The 25,306-nt window shown below is 43.1% G+C and overlaps 1 protein-coding gene and 1 long non-coding RNA gene across 5 annotated transcripts in view; one reads left to right on the forward strand and one right to left on the reverse strand.

Moving 5' to 3' along the window:
- Positions 1 to 2,911, reverse strand: part of LOC140421025 (ecto-NOX disulfide-thiol exchanger 2-like) — a 347,774-nt gene extending 344,863 nt beyond the window's left edge. For both annotated transcript variants that reach the window (XM_072505320.1, XM_072505318.1), the window contains exon 1: positions 2,778 to 2,911. The gene's annotated coding sequence lies outside the window, so the exon portion shown is untranslated. The remainder of the gene's footprint in view (positions 1 to 2,777) is intronic.
- A 25-nt stretch (positions 2,912 to 2,936) lies between these two features.
- On the forward strand, positions 2,937 to 24,261 carry LOC140421026 (uncharacterized). 3 transcript variants are annotated; one of them, XR_011946653.1, is made up of 6 exons: positions 2,937 to 3,270; positions 5,640 to 5,784; positions 17,575 to 17,723; positions 17,869 to 17,979; positions 20,554 to 20,603; positions 23,604 to 24,261. It is a non-coding gene; the product is annotated as an uncharacterized lncRNA (long non-coding RNA). The 3 variants fall into 3 exon arrangements; XR_011946652.1 differs by lacking the exon at positions 17,575 to 17,723; XR_011946654.1 differs by lacking the exons at positions 5,640 to 5,784; positions 17,575 to 17,723.
- The last annotated feature ends 1,045 nt before the right edge of the window (positions 24,262 to 25,306 follow it).

The following is a 25,306-nucleotide window of genomic DNA, read 5'->3' on the forward strand; positions in this document are numbered from 1 at the left end:
GCCTGGGAGGTGGGTGGGTTCTACAATTCATGGGTGTCATTCATTGTACACTTTCAGGGATTGGATGGCCTTGAATAGAAATGGGGGGGGTGGGGTGGACAATATATATTAATGGTAACTATGGACGATTCCTGATTCCTTTTTGTTTTTTATTTGATGTTTATGTTGTCCTGCAAGCTGTTGTTTGGGGGTTGGTGGGAGGATGGGATCGTTGTTGTTAATAAGGGGATTCACGTTGAATTTGTTACCGTTTACTGTTTGTTGGTGAGTGTAAATTTTGAAGAAAATCTGAAATGGAGAATAAAAAATATTTTTTAATAAAGGTACTGTTCAGAGGAGAATTTAAAGGAAAAGCAGATAAAGTGTTCTGAGTTAAAGAGACAGCTGCAGTAGCAAGATTTAAAGTGAGAAAGCAGACTTCAAAATAAATCAAAAGTTTGGTGCCATCATAATAGAACTTGGGAATTGATAGTTAAAAGCAATTGTGAACAGTTTTCACAACAGTCGGGACAAAGAATTCCTTAAGAGGGAGTTGTAAAACCTGGATTCTGGATTTTTGTTAAAAGTGGAATGGAAGCTTTGTTTGAAAGAGTAACTTGAAAACCCTGGACTGGATTCATAATGCAAACCGCTAATGGAAAGCATTGTTGTGAAAGAAGATGTTAAAGCATGTTTTTTGGGAGTGGAGTTTGGAAACTCATTTGACAATCATCTGTGGGGATTTTGTGGAGAAAACCAGTCATTCACCTGGGTTCAGAGAGGATTGCGTCTCATCACAGCCAGTCTGTGTTTTAAGGCAACTTGTGTTACTGAGACCATTGTAGCTTAAGATATACCTTGTAATCCATGTTAACCTTAAAATCTGTGTATATTTGTGAAGCTAAGGGGGAGCAAAAGAGTACTGTATCATAATCCAACTTTTCATGTTTAATGAATGTTTTTTCTTGTTGTTAAACCAATCAGGTCCTGTGACTCTGTTGTTTCACCTGGAAGGAGTATTTGGACCTTGGATGGTGAGCAGAGAGGAGATCAAAGGACAGGTGTTACACCTCCTGCAATTGTATGGGAATACTTTGTAGGAAAGAGACGAGGATTTATGGTGATTGAGGGATGGACAAGGGTGTTCTCATCGTTGTTCGATATCCGACCCACTACGGTCGTGTCGTCAGCAAACTTGCAGATGGAGTTGGAGCCAAATTTTGCCATGCAGTCGTATGCATAGAGGGAGGATAGTAGGGTGCTAAGGATGCAGCCTTACAGGGCCCCGGTATTGAGCACTATCATGGAGGGGGTGTTGTTGTTTATCCTTACTGACTGTGGTCTACGGGTCATAAAGTCAAGGATCCAGTTACAGAGTGAGGAGCCAAATCCTAGGTTTCCACCCTTAGAAAAAGCCTCTGCCTATCCCCTAGGAGGGATTACTGGGATAGGGTGAAATTGAGGGCTTAAGTGGGTCGGTGCAGACTCGATGGGCTGAATGGCCTCCTTCTGCACTGTATGCTCTATCTACCCTGCCATTGTCTCGCATAATTTTGTCCACCTCTATCAGGTCTCCCCTCAGCCTCCATCTTAGTTTATTCAACCTCTCCTGATAGCCAACACCCTCGAGACCTGACAATATCCTGGTGAACCTTCTTTATGCTCTCTCCAAAGCTTTCACGTCCTTCTGATAATGTGGTGACCAGAACTGCAAGCAATGGCCAGATCTGTTTGGTGATAGCATTAGGATAGAGGTAATGAATGAATGAAACTCGTGAGGTGGAAAATGAGGATAAGGGGAACCCTATTGCAGTTCTGGAAGGGAGAGGAAGGTGTGGGAGCAAAAGTCAAGAAAATGGGTCAGACATAGTGTCCTGACAACCACAGTGGCGGAAATCCTCCAAACAAGGAGGTTGTGCTGTTCTTGTAGAAGATACTGCTGGAATACTACATACAGTTCTGGATGCTGCATTTTGGGAAGAGGTTCGAGAATGATTCCTTAAGATAACTGGTAAAAGGAGCAAAAGCAATGTGAAACCTTTCCTCACCGCAAATGTTAGGGTCTGAAATGCACTCACTGCATTAGGGTGGTGGTACAATGGAGACTTTCAAGAGGAAATTAGGTGATTAATTAATTAGTATGGTTACAGGAAGAAGGCACAAGGTGAAATGTTCAGAGTAGGTGCATACACGACAGGCCAAATGGCCTCCTCTTGCGCTGCAACAATTGCGATTCAAATGTCAACAGTTTCTCTCTCCAGATGCTGCCAGACCTGCGGGAGAGATTAGGGTCCGAAGATGCGAACGTCACTATAAACCTTTCCCCAGCCCGAAAAGAACGCCCATTTCGAGTCAGATTTACAGCATCCGCAGCTTTTTGCTTTTATTTACGTGAACTCTACTACTCTCTGCCCGCATACCGCCAGCCTTGCGGAAGCACATCCTCTTGCCGCTTCGGCCTGTGTAATGACCGAAAACTGAAGTAGTTCGTCGATTATGGTGCAGGTGACCAGCCGCTTCCGGTTAACAGCCAACTTTCCGACAGGAGGCGCTTTGTGCTGCATCCAAGCTCGATGTGTGGGATCAAAACAATTAAATACCAGCTAGTCAAGTTTCAGATTTTGAAAAAAAAAAATGAGTAGTCAGGAGGATGGGTTGTAAAATACCGTCTGTCATTAAAAATAACCGTCAAATGCGGGAACTTCGTCATTTGCGGCAGTAAGAAAAATAAGGCATCAAAAGTGAATGGATCGCAATGCAACAAAACATGTCCATTATAATTACAACCCATAGTTTACCTGATGAAGCCGATCACTGAGCACAGGCAGCCGACCTTACCGACTGTTCCGCGTTTCCATGCAGCTGAACGACAAGACGCTGTGGAAGCACAAGATGGCCCGCACGCCAAACTGGGGGGTCACGTGACTGGCGGGACGCAGCAGCTCCGCCCCTCAGCTGGAGCGACCCGCGCAGACGCAGAGGCTCCGGCCCGCAGCAGCACCGGGGCGACCTGGGAGAGTGTCTGGTTGCCTTGGTGACGGTTGGGGCGGGGAGAAGCAGCAGCAGGAAGGCCACTCGCCCGCCCCGCCCGGACATGTTTTCGGTGGACGCAGAGCTCGAGCGAATGGTTCCTGTTTTATTAATTTTCATCATATTGATTTTGTTCGTGCTCAGTAACTTTTTCGTGCTGTATATGATTCCGGTGAATATACACAGCCGCTCGCCTCTGACTGTGCGAAGGGGGACGTGAGGAAGCAGTAAAGCGGATTTCACCTCGTATTTTTTTCTTAGGTGAGAATTTGTAAACGTTTTTGCGACACCACAAAAGGGTAATACACCTTAATGCCCGTTTTACGTTTCGTTCCGTATTGTACCACCTATTTAAACAAACATTTCAATTTGGATTCTTCTCCAGACGTTTGGCAAGAGTTTTTTTTTAAGGAAAGGTTTAGTTTTATTCACATAAGGTGATTAATTCAACTACACTTTTAAGGGCGGCACGGTAGCACAGTGGTTAGCACTGTTGCTTCACAGCGCCAGGGTCCCGGGTTCAATTCCCGGCTTGGGTCACTGTCTGTGCAGAGCCTGCACGTTCTCCCTGTGTCTGCGTGTGTTTCCTCCAGGTGCTCCGGTTTCCTCCCACAAGTCCCGAAAGACGTGTTTGGTGAATTGGACATTCTGAATTCTCCCTCCGTGTACCCGAACCGGTGCCGGAATGTGGCGACAAGGGGCTTTTCACAGTAACTTCATTGCAGTGTTAATGTAAGCCTACTTGTGACAATAAAGGTTATTATTAAAAGATGCGCTACAAGCAGCAGAATCAATAAGTAACCTTCATTTTTCATGTGTTTTGGGATTATTTGTGCAATAACAACAGGAATATAGTAAGAAGTCTTACAACACCAGGTTAAAGTCCAACAGGTTTGTTTCGATGTCACTAGCTTTCGGAGCGCTGCTCCTTCCTCAGGTGAATGAAGAGGTATGTTCCAGAAACATATATATAGACAGATTCAAAGATGCCAGACAATGCTTGGAATATGAGCATTAGCAGGTGATTAAATCTTTACAGATCCAGAGACTGGGTAACCCCAGATTAAAGAGGTGTGAATTGTGTCAAGCCAGGACAGTTGGTAGGATTTCGCAGGCCAGATGGTGGGGGATGAATGTAATGCGACATGAATCCCAGGTCCCGGTTGAGGCCGCACTCGTGTGCGGAACTTGCCGAGCAGAAACTTATAGCCAAGTTAACAAGTCAGCAGGTTTTAAGCAGAGGTGACAGTTTACCATTTATGTCAGTGTTTTTGTGACATTAATCAGATCTCCCAAAATGACTTATTAATGGATGACATATATAGTAATAACATTAGAGATTTAGAATGGGAAGAACTTGTGCAGGGTCAAATATCCATTGCAAACAGAAATACAGCTTTCAGTTTTTGAAAGTGATATAGATACACATTATATGGAAAGTCTACAGTCACTGGTGGTGTTGTTTATCTACACCAGTGATTGCACATATTCATTATTTAACATCACTTGTTGCGTTTGGTCTTTTATACCTTACGAAGGAATTCAGCAAAGACATGGACTTGTCCAAACCAGATTCTTTATTGTGTCTCATGTGGTAAGATAGCAATCTGTTACAGAGCACGTAATCTGCACCTAGCACCGACCATTCACTTGTATGTCTTATTACTCTCTCAATCTTCTTCTGAAGATGGCCGGATGTGTTCTTCTCTCCACCCCCTCCCCCCCTTTATAGGGAAGTCGCTGGTCACATGACCTTGGTCTTGAAATCGCATGGTGTGTCTGCACCTCCACCTGCTGGTTGGAGGTCTTACACCATCCATCTATGATATAGCCCCTAGGCATATCACCACACTTGTGCGAGGCTTGGGATGATAATGAAACCATCCTCCCACAGTCCCCTTGTGTGAGGATTAGGATGGTAATGAAACCAGCCTCCCACGGTACAAAGATGCACAGGTTAAGTGGATTGGCTATGTTAAATTGTCCCTTCATGTCCAAATGTTGGGGCCATGAGGATGGGCAGGGGTGTGGGCCTCGGTAGGGTGCTTTTTCTGAGGATCGGTGCAGACTCAATGGGCCAAAAACCCGCCTCCTTCGCTGTAGGAATTATATGAATTCTATTCACTGCTGTGGCAATATTGCAGGTTGGTTTGTTTATCATTAATTTCAAGAATATCTGAAGTTCATATCTCTGTATTTATTGATCAGCATGCAGTTTCATAACATACTAAAGTATTAGGGTTGCTTCATTTTGCTAAGTCCAAAATCAAAATGTTAAAGGTGGGTGGTGGGATTGTGGTTGGAATGCTACTTTTATTTTGCTGCTAATCAAGAATTATTATAAACCTTAATGGCCCAGAATTTGGGGCCAGTGGCGAGCATGATTGTTCAACACTCACCTTGAAGAAAAATAGCTGTGTAGGTCTAATAATCCCTGGGCATGGACTCTTCATTTTCGCAACATAAGTTTGCTTCTGGCATCAAATCAAGAGGCTTTCCAGGGATGCCCTAACAGTGATGTCATCAAGCTAGTTGAACAGCCAATCGGATTGAAGTATTTTCACAGATAGCAAATCAGTTTGGAATTATAAACACTAAATGTCTTCATACTTTACTTTTATATTTTTAAGGACAGTGACATAAATGAAGTCATAGTTTCAAATCATTCTCAAAAGATCCAAGGGGGAATGAGGAGAAATCTTTTCATTGCATTGTCAGGATCCGGAATATGCTACCTTAATGATGGTGGAAGCTGATTCCGTATACCATTTTGAAGTAAGTTGGATATTTACTTGAGAATGAGGAATTTACATGGTTATGGATAAAAAGCAGGGCTTAGTAGAACTTCTCTTTCAAAATGCCAGTACAGACAGATTAGATAGAATGGCTTGCTTCTGTGTTTAAGTTTCTATGATTCTATATAATAATATCCCAGTATACAAGATTTTTTTTAACACATTTTAGATGTGTTTTATGCAAAGGAATAAAAATGTTTCAAAGTGAACTCAATCTTACATCATGCAAGATGCATCAAATTCCCAAATATTATTTAACCAAGATATCTGTGAGAGGGAATAAGAGAGTAGAGTGCACCTCAGTAGTCCAATTGTCAGATCCCCTGTACAAAAAAAGGTCCTATTCTGTGTTTAGCTTTATGTTTCCTTTTAATTAAAACAAAAAATACAAGTAGTGTCTCTCATAAAGTCAGGACATTTCAAAATGTTTCATCGCAAATTCATTTACTCTTTTTGAAGTAACCTAGACAGATGTGACAGTTAGTTTATGTGTACAACAAGGTAAATCGCACAAATGGCAAATTTGGATGCAAAGATTCTGGCAAAGGTGCTGACGCTCAATTTAGACGTGTCCCACAGGTGGTCAGGGAGGATCAAACAGATTTTCTGAATGCTATGCGATTATCTTCCAATGTGTGGCACCTACTGAATGTGGTCCTCTCTCAGGCAGGGGGAGGGGAAACAAGAGGTGATAGTGGCGTTCGTTGCTGAGAAAGCTTTTGACAGGGCAGAGTGGGGGTACTCGTTTGCGGTGTTGGAGTGGTTCAGGATAGGGCCTAAGTTTGTGTTATAGGTCAAACTGTTGTGCAATGAACCAAGGGCCAATATTTGGACGAATAATGTTAGCTCGGGTTATTTTTGATTGGGGGAATGAGACAAGGGTGCCCTCTGTCCCTTCTCCTATTTGCGCTGGTAATTGAACTGTTGAAGTTCGGATAAGTGATGGGGGATAATGGTTGGGGAGGTGGAGTAGGAGCATAGGGTTTTGTTTTATGCTGATGACTTTTGTTGTAAATTGCGGGCCCTGTTCCTACGATCGGGGATATAATGGGACTGTTAAGGCGGTTTGGGGCGTTCTCCAGGTACAAATCGAATTTGGGAAAAAAGCGAATGTTTTCCGGTCACTCCGCCAGGAAAGGGGGTTAACTTGGGGTACTGCCGTTCATCAGTAACAGCACCAATCGTCCTGCAATCTTTTTAAAAATTCCACTGGAAACTCATCTGGTCCCGGTGCCTTCCCCGACTGAATACTCCGTATCTCACCTTCCTAACTTCACACAGTCTGTTTATTTTCTCCGGCGCCAACACTGCACCCCCCCCCCCCCCCTCTCCTCCCCAAACCTTGATAATTTCCCGGGAAGTCGTCTGCCGCCACAACTGGCCGCCTTCCCGTACTCATAAACTACCCACTTCACCCGTCTCAACTACTGCCTTATCAAACCAGATCAAACTGTCTGCAACAGCTTCCTACTGGCCAAACGCTCTGGAGTAGGGATCTCCAAATACTTCCCATCCACCTCCAATATCTCATTCATCCACCGCTCACTTCCTCCCTTGTTTCCCTATCTACCTGGCCTTGTATGCAATGCAAATGCTTCCCCCCTCACCACTGCCTTCAGAGCTTCCTATGGAGGACAAAACCTCCCCTTTCTTGGTAAACCATACGTACTCATCCACCATCTTGGCCATCCATATACAAAAACCCAGATCCGCTAACAGCCCCACATCCAAACTCCACGCTGGCTGTTGGGCCGGTCCCCTCTCCACAAACAGATCTAACAGGTGCAGAGCATGGTCGGAGATCACAATCACTGAATACTCCGCTTTCCTCCCTCCGGCAACAGTGACCTCCCCATTTTTAAAAAATAGATCCGAGAATAGACCGTGTGCATCGGTAAGAAAAAGAACGATTCCCCCCTCACCCCTCATGCAAAAATCACCATGGGTCCGCTCTCATCTCCTAAATGCCACCAATACTCTCACCTCCACCCCCACCGCCCTCCGTAATGGCCAGCAACTTTGGATTGGAACAGTCCACATTCAGGTTCAAGGCTGATGCAGCATCGCCCAAAGAGCAACCGATGAGTGTTCATGCTCGAGATAGCCACCAGCCTCTTCTTCATAAAATCTACATCATCCCAGTTAGGGGCATAAATGCTCGCCAAAACAACTGATTTACCCTTCAACACCTGCTTAACCATAACACACCTCACACCCCCCCTCCCCCATTCAAATTTCGCCACCAGTGTCTCTACCATTATAAAGGCAAACTTTCCTTCGCCATCTTCCCTGCCAACGTAGTCAGCGGTCTGGCTCCACCTTTGAATATGATCATGACTGATCGTCAAACTCTGTAATCTGTTCCTCCTTTTCCCTTTTCCTCTCTATCCTTTGATCTCTTTAGCCCCAAGAGCTATATCTAACTCCCTCTTGAAAACATACAATGTTTTGGCCTCAACTTCTTCCTGTGGTAGCGAATTCCACAAACTTACCACTCTCTGAGTGAAGAAATTTCTCCTCCTCCTCAATCCTACAAGGTTTACCCCATATCCTTAGACTATGACCTGGTTCTGGACATCCCCAGCCATCGGGAACATCCTTCATGCATCTACCCTGTCTAATCTTGTTAGAATTTTACAGGGCTCTATAAGATTCCCCTCATTCTTCTGAACTCCAGTGAATATATTCCTAACCGACTCAATCTCTCTTCATATGTCAGTCCTGCCGTCCCAGGAATCAGTCTGGTAAACCTCTCCACTCCTGCTATAACCTCAGATAAGGACACCAAAACTGCACACAATATTCCAGGTACAGCCTCACCAAAGCCCTCCTCCTGCACTGTGGGGATTCCATGAATATCAAATAAATATGGACTTCTTATCCCAAGGCCATTTTTTCTTCCCCTCCATGTTCACCCATTGGTCCCTCTCTTTAACTTTTATGTCACAAAGCAGCATATGTCACTATTATTCATCTCTCCAACACAGCCTTTTAGGTCTGCCCTGATCCCTCACTGGATCAATAACTTGGATATGAATGGATCAATGTCTCACAGACCAAGATTTGATCCCCAGTCTATGTTCAGTTTATTGATTTCAGTGAGTAATGATGGACACTATGGGCTGGAGTTTCCACTGTCTGGATTCTCCGTTGCGCTAGCTGCCCGGAGCGTGGGGCTGCCCACAATGGGAAACCCCATTGGCCGGCTGGCGAGACAGAGAATCCCGGTAGCGTGCCGCACCAGAAATCTGGTACGTTGGGATGGAGAATCCCGCCCAATGTCTTACAATATATATTTTTGAGACATACAATTTATGAAAGGTTACTTGAGTCATGTTTCGAATGTGAATAATGCCATGAAACTATGTTGCAGCATCAGATGGCACTTTGATAGAAAGAGCAGATTGAATAATATCTTTGAATCTGTTGAGTCAATTCTGACCTTCAATCTAAGAATAGCATGTGAGAAAACAAATCAAAACATCTTCCATGCAATCTGAAGATGTGGGATGAAGTTTAATTCCAAGCAAGTATGTGTTGGGGATCTACATAGGTGAGTAAATTCCTGTCTGCACAGCACAGATCCACAGGGATTTTAACTGCCAGGTCTCATTACCATGCCCCCTGCAACAGGTGGAAGCAGCCAGCAGCTTGCAAAAATCTGTGACCTATCGCAGCATCCAAGTGAATATGGGAAAAATTATTCTTGGGTGGGCTGAGCAGGAGGTGTAGCTGTTGGGAAGTCTAGTTGGGAAGCATTCCACCTCCTGTCACCCCAAAACAACAAAATAATTACCTCCCTGTCATGATCCTCTTTTAAAAAATATATATATATAATTCCTCAAAGGTGGGTTTCCGTGGCAAGGCTCACATTTATTAGGCACCCTTGGTTGTTCTTCATCTACAACTCCTCAGATAATGAAGCATGCTCATATGCAGCAAGACCTAGACTACACAGTAGCTTGGGCCGATAAGTGGCAAGTAACATTTGCGTCTCGCAATGCTAGGCAATGGCCATTTCTAACAAGACAGAATCTAATTACCACCATTCTGGGCGGGTGTACATCATTATTCACCAGAAACTTAACCAACCACATTAATACTGTGCTAGAAGAGAAGGTCAACGGTTGGGTATTCTGTGGTGAGCAAGTCACCTCCTGAACCCTCAGACTTTCGACTATATAAAGCACAAATCATGAGTCTGACAGCATATTCTCCACTTGCCTGTGTGATTGCAGCTGTAAAACACTCAAGAAGCTCGATAGCATCCAGAACAAAGCAAACTGCTTAATGGGTACTCCATTCACCATGTTAACTTTTTAAAAAAATATATTTCTATTTAGAAACTTTTCTGTTAAAACAATAAAACCACAACACATAACAAATACACCTCCAAACATAACCACTGTCCCTACCCCACCCCCAAAAAGCAAACAAAATCTAACCAGAAACCCCTCTTTTCCCCCCCCCCCCCCCCCCCCCCCCGAACATCTGATGGTGACCAGCTCCCTGAAACAGGGAATGAAAGGCTGCCATGATTCCGTCTGCCGATCCCCTCATGCTGCACTTGGCTTTCTCAAAGTACAAAAACTCCATAAGGTCACTCAACCAACACAAAGCACTGGGCACATCTGGAGTCCTCCACCCAAACAGAACTTTCCTCCGGGCTATCAACAAGGCAAAGGCGAGATCATCCGCCTTCAACCCCATCTGGAGCTCCAGCGAGTCTGAGACCCCAAAGATGTCCACCAGCGGGCCAGGCTCCAACTCAATCCCAAGAAGCCCTGACATGGTGTTGAAGAAGGAGACCCAAAAGTTTACAAGTTTCGGACATGACCGAATATGTGTGTATGATTCGCCAACCCCCGAGAATAACACTCGCACTTATCCTCCGCTCACGGGAAGAAAAACCCGCAATCCCTACCATCTAAGCGAGACGGAATCAGGTGGGAACATCGCCATCTCCAAGCTCCCCTCGAATACTGAGGAGGACTACAACAAATTACAGGATGACATTAATAAATTTGAGGAAAGGGAAAATAATTGACAAAGAAAATTCAACATAAATAAATTGAGGATCACATTTTGGTAGGAAGATGAGCTAATTCACTTATTAGTTGAAAAGTGTTAGTCTAGGTAGGGTAGAGCAATAAGGAATCACAATAATACAAGTACACCAGTCATTAGAAGTTTCAACACAAATGAGCACAGTCATAAAAAGCAAATTGGGTTTTATTTCTAGAAAGATAAAATAGAAAAGTAGGTACCATCTGTTTAACATCTCTTGAACTTCAGTTAGACCATACTTGAGAGCACAATGCAAAGTTTTGGTCTCCATATAAAAATGTTACATAGGCACTGGAGGGAGATGCAGGGAAGATTTACAAGGATGATAGCAGAAATGTATTGGTATGCTATCAAGAAAGAACTGATGGGCTGGATCTTCTCTCTCATAAAAAGGTTGAGGGGTGACATAATGGAAGTCTTTACAATTATTATTAGATGTGATAGAGTGGATAAAGAGAGAATGTTGCCTCTTGTGAGGAAGCATATAACTAGAGAATATTAGTATAAGATGGTCACCAAGAAATAGAGTGGAGTTTTCAGAATAAGCTTCTTTATCCAGGGTGGTAAGAATGTGAAACTCACTATCACAGAGTGTGGTCAAAATGAATAGTATAGGTGCATTTAAGGAGAAGCTAGACAAGTGAGGGAGTAGGGAACAAATTGTTATAATGGGAGATTTAGATGAAAAAAGATGGAAGGTGGCTTGAGTGGAGCATAAACACCAGCATAGACTTGTTGGGCTGAATGGCCTGTTACTGTGCTACATATCCTGTGTAATCCAATGCAAAGTTACACACCACCCTAATTTGGAAATATATTACCATTCCTTCATCATTGCTGAGATGAAATCCTTGAACTCTCTAACAGCACAATAGTAATACCTTCACCTCCTGGTATAAAGCAGTTGAAGAACTCATCACCAACTTCCCAAGGGCAATTAGGGATGTCAACAAATATTGTCCCTGCCAATGATGCCATATACCATGAATGATTTAAAAAATGTGTTGGAAAGCTGCCACCTTGACTTCTGTGGTGAAGGTGCTCCACAATAAGGTTATTCTTTGTAGTGTTTAAAACAACTGAGCGGTTTTCAGAGAGGAATCAACTATATTTATGTGGGATTAGAATTATATGTAGACTTGACAGGGAAAATATGGCAGGATTTCTTCCCAAAAAGACATTAGTGAATTAGCTATGCCAAAACAACAACTTTTTTATTTCCAGTTTTTAAAACTGAATTCATATTCTCAAACGGCCATGGTAGAATTTGAACAGACCTTTTCTGGCATTACGGTTACAGTACCCTCAGGCCAGGCAGCACCTGTAGATATGGGCTGTCATCCTGAAACATTAACTCTGTTTCTGCCAGGCTGCACGGTGGCGCAGTGGTTAGCACTGCTGCCTCACGGCGCCAAGGTCCCAGGTTCGATCCCGGCTCTGGGTCACTGCCCGTGTGGAGTTTGCACATTCTCCCCGTGTTAGCGTGGGTTTCGCCCCCACAACCCAAAGATGTGCAGGTGGATTGGCCACGCTAAATTGCCCCTTAATTGGAGAAAAAAAAATGAATTGGGTACTCTTTTAAAAAAAAAAAAAAAAAAAAAAAAAATGTTATTAACTCTTTTCTGCCTCTCATGGCGTCAAGTACCCTGGTTCGATCCCGGCTCTCGGTCACTGTCCCTGTGGAGTTTGCACATTGTCCCGTATCTGCGAGGGCCTCACTCCCACAACCCAAAGATGTGCAGGGTAGGTGGACTGGCCATGCTAAAACTGCCCCTTAATTGGAAAAAAAAAAAGAATTGGGTACTTTAAATGTAAAAACACTGTTTCTCCCTCCACAGATGTTGACTGACGTGAGTATTTCCAGCATTTTCTATTATTTTGGATTTCCAGCATCCTTGCTTTTGCACTACACTACCATACTGGCTTCAGACTGGAGGGAGCACCACAGTGCCTTTCCTGCTCAGCCCCAAATTAAAATTGCAGTTTGAACACAGTGACAACATCTGCTTAATAAAGAAGAATCGTGTTGGGTTAAGACAAGTACCTTTGTTGCCTGCTAAAAAGATCAAGTTAAAATCAGAACCAGCCCTTCCAACAATTACTGCCACCCAGATGTACTGAACTAAATTGAAATTTTTCAATATGTGTATCTGAGAGTATCATAAATCTGTAATCTAGCAATCACTGTGTTCTGGGCAAACATGTAAATTTTGTATATTTAAAAACTATATAAGATCTATCATTGAGGAGTATGCTCGTACATTCAGAGTGGTATGGAAACAGGAACTCTTCGCATGAACTATTCTGGATGCTCTCCCAGGTCAGTAGACATCCTATATTAACAGCAATGCTATTGTTCTGGACAAATAAAACACTGATTCTGCTGCACACCTATGTCTCCAATATTTCTTTTTGCATTTGTTTCTGGCAATACTCCTGTAATCACAATTTACTGCATTTTGGATTTTCAGTAAAATATTAATGCAGTAGTGATCCTGAATTAATGTTGTATTCAAAAAGCTGCATCAGATTGCAACAGCCCTTGTTAATGCTAATTTTGTGATTAGCAGATTGATGTATTTAGGATGCAAGAACTGAAGGCTTATAATTTACATGATGGATTAGTGAAATTGCAGAAGTGCTGTTGTTGAAATAACAATTATTAAAGTTAAGGAATACTAAGGTAGAATTATAGAATTACTACAGTGCAGAAGGAGGCCATTCGGCCCATCAAGTTTACATCGGCCCTCTGAATGAGCACCCTAGGCCCATGCCCCCTCCCTATCCCCATAAACCAATAACCCCACCTAACCTTTTTGGATACTCGGGCAATTTAGCTTGGCCAATCCACCTAACCTGCGTATCCTTGCATGAGTGGTATTAAAATTAAGGAAGGTTTTAAACTGCTTGCATATATACACAAATTAAGCAGTGAAAATGGTTCTTGGGTAATTTTCAAATTTAAGTCCTAGGCTTTTTCAACACATTGCTTCTTGGTTTGAGCAGATACATTTACTTATTCTTTTTCCATGTTTGCGTTACAATTCTCCAACCTCTTCCCTGATAATCATGTGTCCCTAATTTGTTCTTGGTCAAATATCTTGGGGAGAATTTACCATATTTTCTCTCAAAGGAAAAAATGCCCATATCTATTCACCACTGGGAACAGGCTCCTCAACCTTCGCTGCACAGAAAGAATGAAATGACAGTCAGCAATGGCATGGGGTCTTGGGTGCTATTTTGCCACTTTTCTGAACAATTATGTTCATGGCTTAAATAGCGATTTAAAATTTACAACAAAGGTTTGCAATGTTGATTTGGAACTGGTTCAGTGAAGACTCATATGTGAAAACTCATTACCTACCAGTATGTTTGAGCTGCTCATTCTGTAAAACAGAAGAAAGTCACTTAAATATTTTATTAGGCGGATCCTGTTAGGGTGGAGATCAACCTCTCCACCCTGTGCCCTGGTGTGGCGGGGGGACCTGCTGGAATTCTTGACGCTTCAAAAGGTCATATTTGAACTGAGGGGAAGGATGGGGGGATTCTACAATTCATGGGCGTTATTCATTATGCACTTTTGAGAATTGGATCACATTGAACATCAGGGGGGTTGGGGGCTGGGAGGGTTGTGGGGAGGGGGACTATATGTGTTAATTGTGACTATAGGTGATTCCTGATTCTTCGTTGTCATTTGTTTATGTTAACATGCGGGTTAATGTTTGGGGGGTTTGGTGGGAGGATGGGATCGTTGTTATTGACATTTGTTACCGATTATTGTTTATTATTGGGTGTAAATTTGGGAGAAAATGTGAAAAGGAGGAGAATAAAAAAATATTTTTAAAAATATATATTTTATTAGGGGGCAGCGCGGTGGTTAGCATTGCTGCCTCACGGCGCCGAGGTCCCAGGTTCGATCCCGGCACTGTCCGTGTGGAGTTTGCACATCCTCCCCGTGTTTGTGTGGGTTTCGCCCCCACAACCCAAAGATGTGCAGTGTAAGTGGATTGGCATGCTGAATTGCCCCTTAAAATTATACAAAAAAATTATATTTTATTAGGCTGGCCTAATTAAACTGGTGACTGGGACCACAATAGAGAAATATTTGCCATAAATGAAACATTAATAAGATCATAAATCAGAAAATGGTTAAAGAGAGGTCATTCAGCCTGTTGTGTCTATGCTAGCCCTCTGTAGGATTGATCAAATAGTGCCACACCTCTGCCTGTTCCCTGTAGCCCTGCAATTTTTTCCCCTTGTTGATGATATCCAATTCTATTTTGAAATCCTCAACCCTGCCTCTGCCACACTTGAAAGCAGTACATTCCAGATCCAAACCGATTGCTGTTTGAAATTTCACCCCCTATGTCACCATTGCTTCTTTTGTGCCAATTTTCTTAAATCTGTGCCACCTGGTTCTCTATTCTTCCATCAACAGTGTTTCTCCCCATCTACTCTTTGCAGACCCCTCATAATTTAGAATACCTCTATCCAATCGTCTCTCAACCTACTCTTCTCCAAAGGGGCAGCACGGTGGTGCAGTGATTAGCGCTGAGGACCCGGGTTCGATCCCGGACCCAGGTCACTGACCGTGTGGAGTTTGCACATTCTCCCTGGGTCTGCGTGGGTCTTGCCCCCACAACTCAAAAAGATGGGCAGGATAGGTGAATTGGCCATGCTAAATTGCCCTTTAATTGGAAAAAATTTACTCTAAATTTGATTTTTTTAAACTCTTCTCCATGGAAAACAGTCCCAACTTGACCAATCTTTCTAGGTAACTGAAGTCCCTCATCCCTGGAGCCCTGCACGTTCTCAAAATGCCTTCACATCTCTTCTAAAATGCTCCCTTTATTTTGTCTTTCTGCATTTTCCTACTATAATGAAGAACTTCATACTTCTCTGCATTCAATTTAATCTGCCACTTTCCATGCCTTCCACCATCCTGTCTCTGTGCTTTTGAAGTTCAACATTATCCTCCTCATGATTCACTATACTACCATGTTTTGTATCATCCACAAAGTTTGAAAGTGTGCCTGTACACACAGATCTAGGTCATTAATATATATCAGGCAAGTAGTGGTCCTAACAGCCAATCATAGGGAGCTCCACTATAAACCTGCCTCCAGTCTGAAAAAACACCACTACTCTTGATTTCCTGTCACTCAGCCAATTTAATATCCATGTCACTACTGTCATGGGTTGTAACTTCACTCAAGTCAGTTTTGGGAGCATTTTATCAAATGCATTGAGGAAGTCCATGTACATCATATCAACAGCATTATATCAACAGCCCTCTCTGTTACCTCATCAACAAACTCAGGCCAGACAATAAAACACAATTTGCCATTCAACAAATACACGCTGATTTTCCTCAATTAACCCATATGTGCACAAATGACTATTAACTTTGTTCCAAATTATAATTTCTAAAAGCTTACCTACCACCAAAGTCAAACTGACTGGCCTGTAGTTGCTGTTTCTCTTATCAGACTTTTTTGAGCAAGGTTGCAACAATTACAATTCTCCAGTCTTCTGGTATCACCCCTGAGTTGATGCAAGATTGGAAAATTATGGCCAAATTATGCCTCCACGATTTCCACTGTTGTTTTCTTCTGTACACTTCGATATATCTGATCTGGTTCTGATATCTTATCAACTGTAATTACAAACAACCTATCCAATTCTCATCAATCTGAAAGCCTTCAAATGTCTGAACTACCTGCTCTTTCACTGTTACCTGGGCACAATCTTCTTCCTTGGCAAAGACAGATGCCAAGTATTCATTTAACGCTGCAATCTTCCAATTGATCTTCTTCTTCCCACCCTTTTATTATTGAACTTCTGTAAAAAAAAAAAAACTTTTGGATTCCCTTTCATGTTCGCTGCCAGTCTCTTCTCTTTGTTTCTCTTTATTTGGTTTTTAATTTCTCCTCTGAACCGTCTCTATTTGACCTAATTCTTAACTGTCTTATCCACCTGATATCTATCATCAGCCCACTTTTTCTGCTTCACCTTAATCTCAATCTATTTAGTCATCCGGGGCCCCTGGTCAGAATTTTACGCTCATCTCCTGACAGATTCTGAGGCGGGGTGGAGTGTAAAAATGCATGGAAGGGATTCGCCCTGACCAAGATGCAATTTTACGGTGGAGCGGGCAGGGCCTCCGATGGGAAAGGTCACCTTTACCCCTATTAAGGCCCACAAGTGGCTATTTAAGGGCCTTTTCCCACCCAGCTTCAATTTTTAGGCTAGCGGGTGCTGGTGAATTGGGGTGCCAAATAGAAACGGTCTTAACCCTCTGTCTTGGGTGGGGTGGAGGGGTGGGGCCCCATCTGAAGACCCCCTTCAGATTTGAGGCGCCCTCCTCCCAGGGAGTTCAGGCCCTCTGTACCCCCAGGCCTACCCACTGGCACCGGGAACGTCTGCCTCCCGCTCCCACGTACCCTGGTATTTGCCTCAAGTGCAGTCCAATAACCTAGGCTCAGGAACAACGCTTCATGACCACTGCACCGCTGTGCCTGGAGGGGCTGGAGAACTGTCAACAAATCTGATTAGCCTACAGCTCTCGGAGACCTCCAACCAAGAGTGTATAATAAATAGCAGCATGCCTGTCAGAGTTGACGAGGACGCATTCCCTGCTGATTATCTGGCTGGCAGGCACTGAGCACTCGCCATCTCTTTCCCCCCCCCATTCTTACCTTAGTTCTCAGGGTTTGCTGCTCTGCTTCTGGCTTTGCTCCTGGTTCTGCTGCTGAATTGGCACTGAATTTCTGGACTCCAATTGGGACTTCAGCTGCTGCACGTAATGACCAATGTCTGCCACTAGATGGAGTCTGGTCAAGGTATCGAGAGGTATGCTGTAATTCCTTTGAACGTTTTACATTGTACAATATTGTACATTGTCTTTTTATATTTAGTGATTTGTGTTGAAAGTTATTTCAGTTAGAAATGCACATTTATGGTACAATATTTGAAATTATATATTGTTTTTCTCCAGGTGAGAAATGTCCAAAGGAAGCTACAGCTGGCAATGACATTAATACCCATGGGACCCTATGATTCGTTCCATTTAAGTAGCAATTTTCAAGAATGCAGCCACGACTTTTAAGTGAGGAATTACTGTAATCAATTCTTTCACGGCATCCCATTGTTCAGTTACCATTTTGCCTGCTAATGTTTGACTCGAATTTATCTGTGCCAGATCCAATCTTACCCCATTGAAGTTAGTTTTCCCTGAGTTAATTTTTCTTATTTTGGATTGCTCTTTGGCCTTTTCCATAGCCAACCTAAACCTTGTACAATAATCACTGTTCCCTGAATGTTCTCAGGCTAATGCTTGATCCACCTCATTCCCAAATCCAGGCCTGGCGATGCCTCCTTTCTCATTAGACTGGAAACAAACTGGTGCAATACAATTCTCCTAAACACACTTTACAAACTCTTGCTACTCTCTGCCCTTTGCACTACTACCTTCCCAGAATATATTCAGGTAATCCCCATTATAACTACTCTGTAATTCATCCATTTATGTTATTTCCTTTTAAATTTGTTTTTCTACATCTTTCCCACTAATGTAACTGCACATATCCCCCACGGAAAGAAATCTGCAATCGTTACTTAGTCTGGCCTGAATGTGACTCCAGATCCACAGCAATGTGGTTGACTCTAAAAAGAAAATGCCCTCAAGAGATGGACAATAAATGCCGGCCCAGCCAGCGACACTCTCATCCCATGAACAAACAATAAATATAAGGAAAACATTTCTCCTTATTTCAAGCCATAGTCCCTTTGGAACTTCCTCTGTCTCCAGCACTGTAATATTCTCCATAATCAGAACTGCCACCCCTCTCCTTCCTTTTCTCTCTTTCCTGAACACCTTGTATCCAGGAATATCTAATACCCACTCCACCTCTTTGAGCCATATTTCTGTTTTAGCCACAACATCCTATTTCCACATGCTATCTCAACTCACCAATCATGCTCACCCCACCCCACACATTCACACAAACCTGCACAGTAACCCTAATTTAGACGTGTTGCTATTGATTACTTTTCCTCTTCGGCTGAACTCACCTGATAACACGTTTTTATAAGACATAGGAGCAGAATTAGGCCACTCGGCCCATTGAGTCTGCTCCGCCATTCAATCATGGCTGATATTTTCTCATCCCCATTCTCCTGCCTTCTCCCCTGATCCCCTTATTAATCAAGAACCTATCTATCTCTGTCTTAAAGACATTCAGTGATTTGGCCTCCACAGCCTTCTGCAGCAAAGAGTTCCACACATTCACCACCCTCTGAAGAAATTCCTCCTCATCTCTATTTTAAAGGGTCGTCCCTTTAGTCTGTGATTGTGTCCTTTGGTTCTAGTTTTTCCTTCAAGTGGAAACATCCTCTCCACGACCACTCTATCCAGGCCTCGCAGAGCCTCACAGTATCCTGTAAGTTTCAATAAGATCCCCCCTCATCCTTCTAAACTCCAACGAGTACAGACCGTTCCTCATATGACAAGTTCTTCATTCCGGGGATCATTCTTGTGAACCTCCTCTGGAACCTTTCCAAGGCCAGCACATCCTTCCTTGGATGCGGGGCCCAAAACTGCTCACAATATATCCTGCTCTGACTTTCACAAAATTATTTGCACCTTGCTATCATTGTTGAGAATTACATCCTGGTTCCCACAGCTCTGCCAAGTTCGTGAAGCAAATTGCCCCTCAAGGAAATTGGTGCAATTTTCTTTGTTTGAAACCCATCTGTTCTTTTCAGATCCCATCTCCAGGGAACTGATCCCTGTATCTGAAGAATCTCAACTCCCACCTGCACTATCTCCCCATCCATGCAATTGTTCATCTGCTCTGTCCTTCTATTTCTACACTTGCACACTCATTCCACGGGTTGGAGCTGTCCTGCCAGTCTTCCATCTACCAGATAACAAAATATACTATTTAAGAAAAGACTCACCAGCTTTTCTTAATAAAAGCAAATTACTGCGGATGCTGGAATCTGACACCAAAGAGAAAATGCTGGAAAATCTCAGCAGATCTGGCAGCATCTGTAGGGAGAAAAAAGAGCAAACTCTTCTGTTATCACTTAAACATGGGGAAGTTAATTGAAATGCTTTACTTCATCATTATTTTCAAAATGAAATATTTAATTTTCCAGCTCTTTAAACTATCTAGCTAAGGGAACAGCAGTAGCCACCAACTCAGGCTTTCACATCACACGATTTCCCCCCCCCCCCCCCCCCCCTCGCTCCCTACCTGTTGTGCGCTTCTCCCAATCACGGTGATCCCCACTTTCTCCTGGTCCGATTTACAATGATCCCGACCAATTGATTTTGAACTCCTATTTGTTCCCGATTCTCCCCTTGACCTTGGGGGCGATCTATGTGTGGGTGTTGAGCAGCGAGCGGTATGACCCTGGGCGCTTTTTTAACGCAACAATCTCTCATCTCTGTTCGGTAGAGAGAGCAATGTGTCCTTTCTGTAGCCCCGCCGCCCCCAGGGCTGCTCCCTCGCCCTTCTCTCTTTCACACAACGGACTCTCCCCGCGCACAAGCCACCTTTCTACCAGGATGAAGCTCAAACTCCAGGCTCACACCAGTTGGCGAGCCCAAGCAATTCAGTTAAAATCAGCGGCATGGAATCTTGAAATTGCTTATGAGCCTCTATCTGTGTTGCAGGAAGCGAAGCTCACATTCGCCAGATAGATACACGGGAAATAAGTACACGGGTAAGATCGAAGCGATTCCAATATATATACGCTTTCAAAATTAATGTACAGCATCTGGAAATATTCGGGTAATATACTCCAGTGTTTATTTCCAAGGAGAGGTCGTCAACGCGTGCTGTATATTTCGTACTCTTAACACGCTGGTCGCCCTATAACTTCCTTCATTTGTAACTGAAACACCGTATTGTACTGGCGGCACCGAGATTCAGATGTAAACTACATTTCTGCATGTGAAATTGGAGAAGTTGTTGGGGAGGGGGGAATTGTTGGACGTGAAAGTTGATGACGGCTCATCGAGGAATCTGTTTTAAAATTAAATGGTAGGAAGGCAAAGACGTTAACATATCCACCGGCTATTCGAGAGCAACTTTCTCATCAATGATTAAATCAAGACGTAATGAAGGTAGCGGTCGGGGCTGCACGGGTCGTAAAATCCTCCTAGTCCCGATCAGCAAACACATTTAACAGGCGATTTGAACAGCAATCAGTGAAGGCATTAGGAAGTAAATAATGGCCCAGGAATTGCTGAATATATAACTGCAGATTTACAGTACATGTCATTATTAGTTGACAAACAAAAGTGCCATCAATTCCTATTCTCCACAAATTGCTGGATGATTGCGCCACTCCCCCGCCAGCCAGGAAAATGGGAAGCTCTCCATTGAGATTAATTGCATGTCGCGGCATTCTTCAAAACAAATTCATCTCGCTAATACCACTTGGGCTGCTAATTCATGTCAGAACGACCATGTAATGACGCGTGCCATGGTATTGACATGAAACTCAACATTGGTCAGAAAAGAAACAAAATAAGCTGTGAAGTTTCACTACAGTAAATTATTCCTCCAGGTTTTTTTTAATCTTTCTTCTATCAGAGAGTATTTTCTTGTGCCAGCTGGGACTCACTTGGCAGCACATTGGCCCCCGAATCACAAAATTCTGGGTTCAAGTGTCACTCCAGGGCTAACAGTCCAGTGCAATATTGAGGGAATTTTATCATCTTTCAGATGAGATATTAAAGCAAGGTCCGCCTGCTCGGGTTGTTGTTAAAGGTCCCATGGCACTGTCCCTGCTGTCCTGGACAAAAATTACCACTCAATCAACAGCACAAAAATAAATGGATTATCTGGTAATAAAAGCAAAATTACTGTGGATGCTGGAAATCTGAAACAAAAACATAAAATGCTGGATAAACTCAGCAGGTCTGACAGCATATATGGAGAGAGAAACGGTCAACATTTCGAGTCAATCTAGTCAGATTGCTGTTTGTGGGAGTGGAGAGAAAATTAGCTGCTGCATTTCCTGCATTACAACAGTAACTAAATTTTTTTAAAGTACTTAATTGGCTGTAAAGTGTTTTGAGACATCTCCAGGTGGTGAAAAAGCACTACAAAAATACAAGTCTTTCTTTTCTATCCACTTTCCTATTAATATCATGAGGCAATCAATTTCAGTTTGCAAAGCAGTTTTGACCACAAATGAATTAGATTCATTTAAAAATAGGAAGAAGTCTTACAACACCAGGTTAAAGTCCAACAGGTTTGTTTTGAATCACGAGCTTTCGGAGCACTGCTCCTTCCTCAGGTGAAGGACATCCTTCACCTGAGGAAGGAGCAGTGCTTCGAAAGTTCGACTTTAACCTGGTGTTGTAAGACTTCTTACTGTGCTCACCCCAGTCCAATGCCGGCATCATCACATCATTTAAAAATGGTTTTGGGATGGAAGTCAGAATGTTTGACCATTTTGTACACCGACCCTACTGTTCTATCACTCCTCAAAAAATAATACAATTCCACACACAACTAAATTACAAAGTACTCCTCTTCTGATTTGTTCATTTTACTTTTCCTTTCTGTCCCTTTCCATTTATGCATGAATATCTCTGTCTTCGGTCATGGGGGCGCAATGCACATTATGTGGGCTGAAACATTCGCAAACATTTTTGGCCAGAAATGTGGAGTGGATAATCCACCTTGGTCATCACCTGATCATCACCCAGCATCACAGATGCCAGTCTTCAGCCAATTCGATTCACCCCATGCAATGTCAAGAAACAGTTGAAGGCATTGGATACTCCAAACACTGAGGGCCCTGAAAATATTCCGGCAATAATAGTTGTGCCCCAGAACCTGCTGCGTCCCTCACCAAGCTGTTCCAGTACAGCTACGTCTACCTGGCAATGTGAAAAATCGCCCAGGTATGTCCTGTCCACAAAAAGCAGGACAAATCCAACCCATCCAATTACCGCCCCATCAATCTACTCTAGATCATCAGCAAAGTGATGGAAAGTATCATCAACAGTGCTATTGAGCTGCACTTGCGCGCCAAGAACCTGCTCTCCCCAGTTTGGGTTCCGCCACAGCCACAAGACTTTTGACCCTATCCTTGGTTCAAACCTGGACAAAAGAGTTGAACTCAAAGGTGAGATGAGAGTGACTGCCTGTGATATCATGGCAGCAGCTTCAAAGAGTCCTGATGTCAATGGAAATTGGGCGGAAACTGTCCACTAGTTTGAGTCATAGCACAAAGGATGTTGATTGTGGTTGCTGGAAGTCAGTCAGCTCCGTACCAGGACATAGCTGTAGAAGTTCCTCAAAGTAGTGTCCTGGGTCCAACCACCTTCAGCTGCTTCCTCAATAACCTTGCCGCAATCAGTAGTGGGGTTGTTTGCCAATGTTCGCAACATTTGCGATTCCACATATGCCAAAGCAGTTCATGTCCACATGCTTGGGCTAATAACATTCGGGCTTGGGCTAATAAGTTGCAAAATCCCAGTTTAAATGGGACAGAAAGAAATGCGTATCAATATCACTGATAATGTTTTAATTTTATTTAAATGTCAAGGCTTTTCTTGAGTAGCCATGACTCATACCAGAGGAACTTCTAACCATCAAAAAATGAGCAGGGAGCTCATTATTTTTAAAAGAGATGCTAATGCCTCTGTGACTGCCGACAATGGAATTCCAGAGAAATACACTAACCCTTTTTCCATTTCTACAGCAGAGCTCCAGCCTCAGAGATGGTATGTCTGTACCAGCCAGCTCTGGACAAAGGCAGCTATTTGTGACTCCTATTTCCCACGGTGATGTTAATGGCCAGTTGTTACCTGCTCTCAAGCACAATGGATTTCAACAAGGGGGCCTCCCAAAGCCAAGCTGTCACATGTGAGAATTCCTTTAATTAATAAGCCGTTGGAAGTTATCTTCAGTTACTGTTTGACCTACGAAGAGAACAGGACTCGAGGCAAAAGCCTGTGCTATCTGCCATCTTACCATCAAACCGGGAGCAACAGAAAGAATTCGGTCCAGGTACAATTACCTGGCCCTCATCTACACTGCAGACTACAGGAACATTGGAACTGGTGCCTTCAAGCCTAATTCAACACTATATGCCTTCTCCTGACGTGAAAGTCTTGCTTCTGGAAAGACAGATCACCCTGCAACAGTCACCCAACCTGCCCTTGGAAGAAACCCTTCATTAGACTTTTGATTCTGGACTCATATAAAATTAACTTCTATTTTATTGTGATCTGGTCCTGTACCCCATTCTTTCCATTGTCCCTCTTTTATTGTATGATTGCAAAAAGGGGCCAACATTGTGAACCCCCTTTCCACGTGCTGTGTGTGTGTGAAATAAACCAACCTCTTATTTTGTCTTATCTCTAGTTTGCTTTGCAAGTTATTCATAGAGGATTGGAACACTCCAAATTTAAGGGTTGGGGAAAATATACCACCTCTTATAAAAAGGGGAAATTGAAAATCAAATAAAACCTTTCTGTTTATGGGTAGTGAGAGGAGAAATCAGGGCTATTTGCATTCATCTCTCTCCTGTCTGTAAAGCCAGTAACATTTGCACCACACAAGTGACAGACAATGACCATCTCCAACAAGAGATAATCCAACCATCTCCCCTTGACACTCAATGACAGGCATTTTCATCACTGAATCCCACAATATCAACATTGTGAGATTGCCATTAACCAAAAACTGAACCGGAGCACTACAAGTACTTTGGCTACAAGAGCAGGTCAGTGTCTCGGAATGCAGTGGAGAGTAACTTGCCCCCTGACTCAAAGCCTGTCAACCATCTAGAAGATACAAGTCAGGAGTGTGATTAAATATGTTCCACTTTCCTGGATGAGTGTGGCCCAAATAACACTCAACACACAGCATCATCATGACCAGACCCATTGCTCTGGACTTTCATTTTCGTGCGCAGAGAGAAAAAGCCTACCATATCTTTCGTAAAGGAATGGTTCACTGAACTGAAAAAAATCAAACACTACCATCTCAAATGAACAACAACGCCACCACCCCAGCTCCATCCCATACCCATCCCTTTGGTGTGGAAGCCATGGCAACTGCATTGTCTGGTTAGCTAGGCTGACCGAAGAAAATTATTAAATATTATAGGTGCGCACCATTTGGGGAATGTGCTAACAACCACCCCCACCCCAACCATTGCCTCAAGTTAATCTGAACTGAGGAACAGAATTCTAATACAGCTGGTATTCCAACAAATTGCACAAAATAACATATCAAATAACTTGTTTCCTAATGTTAACACCCATTTAAACAAAATTAATTTCACACCAGCACAATATAAATGAACCCCACCTTTCCTCCAGACTAAACAGGTTATTAAAAAGGCACAACATGCGATAATGTTGTAAAGTGTGGCTGTGCAGAATAACATAACATCAC

This window comes from Scyliorhinus torazame, chromosome 5, assembly GCF_047496885.1.
Source record: "Scyliorhinus torazame isolate Kashiwa2021f chromosome 5, sScyTor2.1, whole genome shotgun sequence".
Lineage (NCBI taxonomy): Eukaryota > Metazoa > Chordata > Chondrichthyes > Carcharhiniformes > Scyliorhinidae > Scyliorhinus > Scyliorhinus torazame.